General features: G+C 40.4%; 1 non-coding gene across 1 annotated transcript; it reads left to right on the plus strand.

Moving 5' to 3' along the window:
* The first annotated feature begins 10,138 nt into the window (after positions 1-10,138).
* On the plus strand, positions 10,139-10,210 carry TRNAV-UAC. The gene has a single exon. It is a non-coding gene; the product is annotated as a tRNA-Val (tRNA).
* The last annotated feature ends 633 nt before the right edge of the window (positions 10,211-10,843 follow it).

Genomic DNA, 10,843 nt, shown 5'->3' on the forward strand with positions numbered 1-10,843 from the left:
AGTTGAAGATAATATAAGCGATACTTGGTAAAACTATGTGGTCTTTAAAATATTTATTCTGCCCACGGTCTCATGTTTTACCTTCCACAATATTCTTGGTTTCATCACCTTCTTCATAAGAGCCCTAGCGCCCTCTCCTTCTCCTAATAGTTGCCTATCATGCACTCTAGAAGAAATATTTATGTTCTAAGTTTAAAAATGCTCTTCCAAAGCTATTTGCTTATTCAACTTTATTTCCTGGGAAATCCAACCCAGTCACATCTTGTATGGTCTCTTAAAGCAAGACCTGAAGATGGAGATTTGAAAAAAATGGACTTCCAGAATCTGATCACCCTGTAAGTCTGCAGCTTCAGGGTAAGCTAGGACAAGCTTGGCTAAGGCAGGCCTGCCTGCAGCTGTTGGGGAACTATTCCCAGGAGTTTCTAGAGCTGAAGGTTCTTCTTGCCGAGTTCTCAGTATGTGATTCCTCTCCTGCCAGAACAGAAATCCACCCAAAACATCCTCTCACAACAGTTTTCACTCCTCTTCACTCTCCTCAAGGCCCTCTTTACCTCCCTGAAATTTCATGATTCCTTTCTTTCAGTGTTTTTGCCAATTTTCATAATAAGGCATACTGTTTTTTCCCTTTTACAACTTTTTTTTCTAAGTATAAATTAATGCATGGTCATCACAAAAATAATTGTAAAATTGAAAAGACATATGAAAGCACTTAACTTCTCTCACCCAGAGACAAATTATTTTAATTTTTTACTGAGTGGTTCCTTTTAGGTTCAAATCCATTAGAGAGTGTAATCCCAATAAGTGTCTGAGTGAATTAGACAGCCAACAGTGACTTTGCATCTTGCACGTAGAGCCTTATAGGGAGGCACTGTAATTAAAGGTATGAGGAATATTTGTTTTTGTTTTTTTGTTTTGTTTTGTTTTTGGCCACGCTGCACAGCTTGCAGGATCTTAGTTCCCCAACAAGGGATCGAACCCATGCCCCCTGCAATGGAAGCACGGAGTCCTAACACTGGACCACCAGGGAATTCCTCAAGTTCGTTCTTCTGTAGTAAGAATTTTTCCTTATGATTCCATATATTTCCACCTCCATACATCCCCCAGTGATCTGGACTTTTCTTAATCTTATTTTATTTTTTGAGATGACTCTGAATGCTTAACTTGAACTAACTTCATGTGTCCTCTTAGAATTCAGGCTTGTTCTGTCATATCTTGAGACCTGGAAGGGATGGTGAAGTCAGGGATTTATTTGCCTGAAAACTATTTGGAAGAAATGTGAGGGGGGCTTAAGTTCTTGTAGAGCAGATATTTATTAAACCAAAGAAATGTTGCTTTTAGTGACTATTACTTCGGTCCTGTTTATCCAGGATTGTAATCACATGGAATTCTTGGCTTAGATCTTTATGCCTTTTTCCTAAGTCATGAAGACTAAAGAACAAATAGTGTATTCGGGGGAATTTGTGAAGGAAATGATTATTGAATAGAATCTTCCTGTTTGTAGACTCTTCACTTCGGGGTGAGATAGGGCTTGGTAAAGAGGAAGGAGGACATTTCAAGCGGGGTGAATATCATGTACCAAAGCTAAGTGATGAAGTAAAAATAAACTTTACATTTCTAAGAAAATTGATATTGTCAACTGAAAAACATTGCACAACCTAAAAGTTAAGAGGTATGTTTTATTCAGCGGACATTCTGAGGACTTCAAGCCTGGGACACAGCATCTCAGATAACGCTGAGAAACTGCTCTGAAGAGGCAAGGGGTGAGACAGGATGTATAGGGTTTTTGTAACAAAAGACCAGGTAGTCAGACCATCAAAAGATTACTGTTAATTAAAGAAAACCAGCCATCTCAATTTCAGGAATTTAGCACTTTTCTATGTATGGGAAGATGCAAGAGTCTGGGCTCACTGACATCATTCCTTTGATACGCAGCTCAGCTATCTGAGGCTAGCATCCTATTCTTTCTCATCCTGAGTCTCCTCAGGGTGCACTGCCAGGTTGGCTGCAGCAGTTGACTGCTAGATGGTGGGCATCCTGTTTCTTTTCTTTTTTTTTTAATATAAATTTATTATTTTATTTATTTCTTTTTGGCTGCGTTGGGTCTTCTTTGCTGCCCACAGGCTTCCTCTAGCTGCAGCGAGCGGGGGTTACTCTTCGTTGCGGTGCACGGGCTTCTCACTGCGGTGGCTTCTCTTGTTGCAGAGCACAGGCTCTAGGCGCGCGGGCTTCAGTAGCTGTGGTGCACGGACTTAGCTGCTCCACGGCATGTGGGATCTTCCCGGACCAGGAATCGAACCCGTGTCCCCTGCATTCGCAGGCGGACTCCTAAACACTGTGCCACCAGGGAAGTCCCTGGGCACCCTGGTTCTATCCCGAGTGTCCTCAGGGCTCACCATCTGGGCGGCTGCAACGCGGTGGTTTGATGGCTGCAACATCCTTTGTTTACTGATATGGCGGCAGGATTTTAGTTCACAGTATTATAATGGCTAAACATTGGTTTTGAGGCTAATAAAAGGAAAGAAGTTTACCTGCTTGGACCTTGGTTTTCTAGGAAGTTAGGGCTGAAGCCCAATTTACTTACTTATGTAATAGCAATATAGCATCAGTGTTTCTATCGCTTTTGAATCCCTCTCACTGCTCCTGGCTCACCCTCTACTGTCATCAACTCCACCTGTCTAGTTTCCTTAGCTAACTGATAACATGCTCGTTGATGTATCTGCAGGAATAACTTTAAGTGTTACCCTACTAATTTGGATGTTTGAATTTAAAGGAGAATTATAGGAGACAGAATAATCTAAGGTCAAAAATAATTACTCTGCAATGGTAGATTTTCAGGTAGATAACAGAGGTAGATGATTTTGGACAGGTGACTACCTTGCTACTGCTAAACTTCTGATCAGAACATTTCATTGCCTGACTTCATGCAAGGCAATTCCTGGGTGTCTTTCTATAGTAGAAAACAGTGGTATCCTCAACCATTATAGGCTTATGGATGCTGATTCCTACCATTTACTCTGAATTTGGTCACCTGTGCCTGACTTATAGCACAAGACATTCAAAACCACAACAAGTGATGATTCAGCGCAAAAAATGCAAAGAGCTCATTTGTTCCTAATGTTTACATATCCTAGAATTACATTAGATTTCTGTCTTATAGAAATATGCACTTAGGACCTTGTTTCCCTCACAAAGTTGTTGTGCAATTAACTAGAGCTATGTCACTTGGGAAATTAAAAGCACTATACAAGTGTTATGAATGTTTTGTCTGTTTTATATAGCTTATTGTGATTCCAAGCTATTTTACTACATATGTGCTAGCTCACATTTATCTTACTTACCTTTTCTGCCAGACTCCAAGAAATAGTAGTGATTTGTGGTTATTTACAGCAGAAAAGATAGCTGGGGAGAATCTGAAGTTGGCAATTAACACAGCCATTGGAAGAATAACAGATGGAATAAGATAAAATTTCAGAGGACTCCCAAGAGGTGAGGATAGACCATAACAGAGAATCTGGGGCAGATGATACTCAGGAGCCAAGCAGGTAGGCGCTCAGCATCCAAACTGATAATCAACCAGCAGTAAAGATTCCAGCTACCAGGATGGTGTTGGAACAAAACTCCAACCCTGAGAGGGGATCCTGGAGAAGCCCAGTTACTACAGTTTCAAGGTGGGGTTGGGGGGAGGCTGAGGAATGAAGAAAAAATGTGGGCCTCAGGATGCAGGCAAAAGCTCAGTCTTCGGAACTCACTGAGACTAGGAACTGAACCACTTAAATGTTAGGAGCTTACCACTCTCCTGCTGCAGGTCAGGTTTGATCATGGGAATGAGATGAAGAACGGCATCTAAAGAGGATCATCTAGCTCTGGCAAAGGGGCATGCGGAAGCCAGGAATATATTTGAACCTAACATTTCCTTCTATTTCATAACACCATTTTGCAGTTCCTTTTGTACCTCTTATTCTAGAAATGCCTCCTCTTCTTCCAGAAATGCTACTTTCTCAAACCCAAATGCTGAAACTATGTTTTCTGGGTTGAAATCTGTCATTTACTAGTTGTAGGACCAAGTGACTTCACTGTTATGTGTCTCACTTTCTTCATACAATGTAAAATGAAATAATAATAGTAACATTAACACACAGGCTTGTTGTAAAGATTACAAAGACTTAATGCTTATAAAGAGCACTTAGAATAGTACCTGGCACACAGTAAGCACTATGCAAATGTTTGCTTTGATTATCATTTTTTAAAATTTTTACTGAAATATAGTTGATTTACAATGTTGTGTTAGTTTCAGGTGCACAGCAAAGTGATTCAGCTATACATACTCATATATATCTATTCTTTTTCAGATTCTTTTCCATTACAGGCCATTACAAGATATTGAGTACAGTTCCCTGTGCTATACAGTAGGTCCTTGTTGATTATCTATTTTATATATAGTAATGTGTGTATTTTAAACCCAAACCCCTAATTTATCCCTCCCTCACTTCCTTCTTTGGTAACCATAAGTTTGTTTTCTATGTCCATGAGTCTGTTTCTGTTTTGTAAATAAGTTCATTTGTATCATATTTTTAGATTCCACATGTAAGTGATATCACATGATATTTGTCTTTCTCTGTCTGACTTAGTTCACTTAGTATGAAAGTCTCTTGGTCCATCTGTGTTGCTGCAAATTACATTTTTTTATGGCTGAGTAATATTCCATTGTGTGTGTGTGTATATATATATATATATATATATATATATATATACCACATCTTTATTCATTCATCTGTCATTGGACTCTTAGGTTGCTTCACTTTGATTATCATTACCTTTATTTTTTATTTTATTTAAAAAAATGTACAATTTTAAAAAATCTTTATTTTTAACTTTGAGAAATGCATACTTCCGTCAGATTTGGGTCCTCTACAAATTTGGTGCTTAAATTTGTAATCTGAGCTGAAACCATTGCAGAGCAGAAAATTGATGCATCAGAATAACACTCTGAATCTGTAAATGTAGTGAAGACTTGATCTGACTTTTAAAAGGGCACTGGGAAATTTTCTAACTCCTTTCTGATTCTGTACACCACTTCTCATTTTTGTACCTAGTAATTATTTTCAAAGCCCAGAAATTTCACCAGCCATTCTGAGGCACTTGAGTTCTGAAACAAAAGATGGCATGTAATGTTTTGAGAGCTAGGAAAAACCAAGATTTTTTTCTTAGTGATGGTTGCCCATTCAGAGGAAACTCTAACATGAGTCATCTTCCTGGGAGATGATGGTTTAATCTTTTCAGTGTTTACATGATGGACCCAGACTTGTGGTAGCTAAAGCACATAGAAGGAGGCCATCTTTAAGAAAAAGAATACTAAATTACAAATACTGATTAGGTACAAAAATTAATATGCATTTTAAATGAAGGGGAAAATAATCACAAAAAATGCAATTTTATTTATTTGTTTATTTAAACATCTTTATTGGAGTATAATTGCTTTACAATGGTGTGTTAGTTTCTGCTGTATAACAAAGTGAATCAGCTATATGTATACATATATCCCCATATCCCCTCCCTCTTGCATCTCCCTCCCGCCCTCCCTATCCCACCCCTCTAGGTGGTCACAAAGCACCGAGCTGATCTCCCTGTGCTATGCCGCTGCTTCCCACTAGCTATTTTACATTTGGTAGTGTATATATGTCCATGCCACTCTCTCACTTCGTCCCAGCTTACCCTTCCCCCTCCCCGTGTCCTCAAGTCCATTCTCTATGTCTGCATCTTTATTCCTGTCCTGCCCCTAGGTTCTCCAGAACCATTTTTCTATTTTTTTTTTTAGATTCCATATATATGTGTTAGCATACTGTATTTGTTTTTCTCTTTCTGACTTACTTCACTCTGTATGACAGATTCTAGGTCCATCCACCTCACTGCAAATAACTCAATTTCGTTTCTTTTTATGGCTGAGTAATATTCCAAAAAATGCAATTTTAAAAAGCAACAAAATACTATAAATATCACACAATTCAGAAAAATAATACAGTATTTTATGAGCTGATGCTCCTCTCATTAGCTGACGTTGCTGAGTTTTTAGCAACACATTTTTTCTTCATTCCTCAGCCTCCCCCCAACCCCACCTTGAAACTGTAGTAACTGGGCTTCTCCAGGATCCCCTCTCAGGGTTGGAGTTTTGTTCCAACACCATCCTGGTAGCTGGAATCTTTACTGCTGGTTGATTATCAGTTTGGATGCTGAGCGCCTACCTGCTTGGCTCCTGAGTATCATCTGCCCCAGATTCTCTGTTATGGTCTATCCTCACCTCTTGGAGTCCTCTGAAATTTTATCTTATTCCATCTGTTATTCTTCCAATGGCTGTGTTAATTGCCAACTTCAGATTCTCCCCAGCTATCTTTTCTGCTGTAAATAACCACAAATCACTACTATTTCTTGGAGTCTGGCAGAAAAGGTAAATAAGATAAATATGAGCTAGTGCATATGTAGTAAAATAGCTTGGAATCACAATAAGCTATATAAAACAGACAAAACATTCATAACACTTGTATAGTGCTTTTAATTTCCCAAGTGGCATAGCTCTAGTTAATTGCACAACAACTTTGTGAGGGAAACAAGGTCCTAAGTGCATATTTCTATAAGACAGAAATCTAATGTAATTCTAGGATATGTAAACATTAGGAACAAATGAGCTCTTTGCATTTTTTGCGCTGAATCATCACTTGTTGTGGTTTTGAATGTCTTGTGCTATAAGTCAGGCACAGGTGACCAAATTCAGGGTAAATGGTAGGAATCAGCATCCATAAGCCTATAATGGTTGAGGATACCACTGTTTTCTACTATAGAAAGACACCCAGGAATTGCCTTGCATGAAGTCAGGCAATGAAATGTTCTGATCAGAAGTTTAGCAGTAGCAAGGTAGTCACCTGTCCAAAATCATCTACCTCTGTTATCTACCTGAAAATCTACCATTGCAGAGTAATTATTTTTGACCTTAGATTATTCTGTCTCCTATAATTCTCCTTTAAATTCAAACATCCAAATTAGTAGGGTAACACTTAAAGTTATTCCTGCAGATACATCAACGAGCATGTTATCAGTTAGCTAAGGAAACTAGACAGGTGGAGTTGATGACAGTAGAGGGTGAGCCAGGAGCAGTGAGAGGGATTCAAAAGCGATAGAAACACTGATGCTATATTGCTATTACGTAAGTAAGTAAATTGGGCTTCAGCCCTAACTTCCTAGAAAACCAAGGTCCAAGCAGGTAAACTTCTTTCCTTTTATTAGCCTCAAAACCAATGTTTAACCATTCTAATACTGTGAACTAAAATCCTGCCGCCACATCAGTAAACAAAGGATGTTGCAGCCATCAAACCACCGCGTTGCAGCCGCCCAGATGGTGAGCCCTGAGGGCACTCGGGATAGAACCAGGGTGCCCAGGGACTTCCCTGGTGGCACAGTGTTTAGGAGTCCGCCTGCGAATGCAGGGGACACGGGAAAATGTTCCTCCTGCCCTTCTAGGTTCTTTGACTGGTCTAATAATCAAATTGACATAAGAGAGATTAACAGGAAAAAAACAACCAGAAGTTTAATAACATATATACCTTTAGATTTCCTCTAACATGGTTAACTGAAATGTATTTTTAATTTATTTACGTTTTAAAGAAGTCACTTTTAGCTTCGCAACATATTATTTGTAATGCATAGATGTATATGATTCTGTCAAATTTAAGATAAACTGCTACAGTGCCTTTGTGATAGTATATGCTGCATTGCAGAGAATACGCCTGATGGTAGAGAATTTCTGCCTTGAGTAGACATCAATGATACTGTCTGCTTACAGTCTCATGTGACCAATGTTGGGAAGAATTTTTCACAGACTCACTCTTGCTCTTGCTTCTGGCTCTGAACATTTTAAATGTTGCTTCTCCTCCATTATCCATTGTTGGGGAAATATAATTAAAAAACAAAATCTCCCAGCCCAGAAAACCTCTCCACAAAGGCAGTAGAGAAAGAAAATACTTTTATTATTAAATAAGCATTAAACCAGAATATGATGCGTATCACAGGCAACCCGCTAAGAGTTTGCAAAAACAGAAAGAAACCTCAACCTTTCATATAACCAAGCAAACACAATCCATTACATACATATTTTCAAGATAAACAGTAACTAGTCTCCAAGCAAGAAGATTTGACAGCACAATTTGTAAGACATAGTTCATCCTAGATTCATCTGGTAATTCGAGTGACCATCTGTGTTCGCTAATTGGATTTATCCAGAGGAAAAACAAACTTCTCATATCTTTATGACAGGAGAGAGTTTTGCAACTTGAAGGAAAACACCCAAGTCAGTTAGGCTTCTACCTTCCCACAGAAACTGTGAGAGAGAGCTCTATCTCCCTTGCAGTTTACATTTCAAAGAGATGGCTCCCAGGTCCTTGAGAAAGACAGTTCTGGGTCAGAAAGGTGGCAAGAGGCTTACTTAGCTTCTAAAAAATTTATATACATTTCAACGAGACAAAGAAAGACCTTACAGTTAGAAGTTTTCTAAAGTATGTGCTCCAAGAAAAGGGAGAAGAAAGAAGTCTCTTCCCTTATTTTCAACAGGGAGAATTAGCCTCTTATATTTGTATTTGTCCTCACATCACATATTCCAGTGCTTGCTAGAAAAACCTCTAGTCCTGTTCTCTCAGATCATGGCACCCAGGTGAGTCAGCCTGGAGAGTATTCTGTAGGGGAGCAGAATTTATCGCCCCAAAATATAGTTAGTCCCTGACATACAAACGAATTCTGTTCCAAGAGCATCTTCATAAGTCCAATTTGTTCGTAAGTCCAACAAAGTTAGCCTAGGTACCCAACTAACACAATCGGCTACATAGTACTGTACTGTAATAGGTTTAAAACACTTTTCACACAAATAATACATAACAAACAAACACAAAAAATAAACATTTTTAATCTTACAGTACAGTACCTTGAAAAGTACAGTAGTACAGTACAACAGCTGGCACACAGGGGCTGGCATCGAGTGAACAGGCAAGAAGAGTTACTGACTGGAGGAGGGAGAGGAGGTGGGAGACGGTAGAGCTGAAGGATCGTCAGCAATAGGAAACGGAGGACAAACTGCAATTTCACTCACACCTGACGTTGATGGCACAGGTTCTGGTTCCTTGCTGGATTCAATTCTATCTACCCTCTTGAAAAAACGATCCAGTGACGTCTGGGTAGTAGCTCTTTTTTTCTCATCATAGATGACACGGTAGCACTGGATTGCATTCTGAACGGCTGCTGCAACCTTCGTGTACCGTTCTATGTTCAAGTCCTGTGCCTCAAAAACTAACAGTGCCTCCTCAAATAAAGAAAATCCCCTTGCCATTTCCTGCATCATGAATCTCTTCGGTTTGAGACAGGAGATAGGCGGGCTCCAGGTCAGGCATTTACAACTGGCCTCCCATTCACATTTCATGGGGCAGGAAAAAGGTGGGCTTCAGGCTGGACACTTAGAACTAGCCTCCTGTTTGCACTTCCTGAGACAGGAGATAGGTGGGCTCCAGGTTAGGCATTTACAATCAGCCTCCTGTTTGCTCTCTGAAATAGAAATAACAACAGAAACAGGGTAAATAGCCAGGCTTTGTCTCCTGTGGACACCTTAAGATAACAGTCATGGCAGGAACAGAGAGGGGCTAAACCCTGTAGGAGTAAAGGATCAAGAGATCACATATTCCCCCTCCTTGAGGCAAGGGAGACACTGCACATGCGCAGAAGGGCTACTTGGGGGTCAAAAGGCAGGGGACGCCAGACCACAATAAGTCTTGCTACTTTCCTCCCAGACGCCCTTGCACTAAAATCCATCTTGGCTGAGGGGTGTGTGCACACTTAGGGGAGGGTCCTGAGACAAATTAGCAAGGGAGGCAAAACAAGATGATTGGCCAGAGGGAAGACATAGACCCAGAAAACTGTCCCCTTATAAATGATTTAAGCTTTCCAAAGGCACGACTCTCACAACTCCCTCGCAGAGTTTGCCCATGCGTCTTTCTGCACGTACTCTGCTTTTCCAATAAATGCTTTACTTTCCTCTTTACCTTCCACCTCCTTGTCAGAATTTTCTTGTCAAGGTAGGCAAGGACTGTGATGTAGGCTCTAGCCTCTGGCCTTCGTGGTCTAGCGGTTAGGACTCCTGGTTTACACCCAGGTGACCAGGGTTCGATTCCCTGTCAGGGAACTAAGGTCTTGCTTCCAGCTACTGCTCACTGCTGTTGTTTACTGCAAGCTACTGCTCACTGCTGTGTGTGTCCAAAATCAGATTCTTCAGTTACTTCTTCTTCCTCTTGTCTCTCTTCATCCTTTCTCTGGGCCTCCAATTCCACCTTTTCGCCTTGCTCCACTTTCTCAATTATTTTCACTTTTGTTTCCATCGTTATCCCTTGGCACTTCTTAGCAGTACCAGCTACATCACTGCTGCTTTTACGCTTGCTTCCGGACATCCTGGGCTTGAAATAAAGATACTGTACTACTGTACTCTCCACAGTACTGTACAGTAAAGTACACAAAAGCACAACCACTTGTGTAGAGGGTGCACGCATGTGACAGTGTACGCCAGACACGTGAACTAACTTACGTGATTGGACATGCGAGTGCATGTTTGCATCTTTTTTTTTTTTTTTTAATTATTTATTTATTTATTTATTTATTGGCCGTGTTGGGTCTTCGTCTCTGTGCGAGGGCTTTCTCCAGTTGCGGCAAGTGGGGGCCACTCTTCATCGCAGTGCGCGGGCCTCTCACTGTCGCGGCCTCTCTTGTTGCGGAGCACAGGCTCCAGATGCGCAGGCTCAGTAATTGTGGCTCACGGGCCTAG

Source organism: Balaenoptera musculus, chromosome 8 (genome assembly GCF_009873245.2).
Source record: "Balaenoptera musculus isolate JJ_BM4_2016_0621 chromosome 8, mBalMus1.pri.v3, whole genome shotgun sequence".
Taxonomy (NCBI): Eukaryota; Metazoa; Chordata; class Mammalia; order Artiodactyla; family Balaenopteridae; genus Balaenoptera; species Balaenoptera musculus.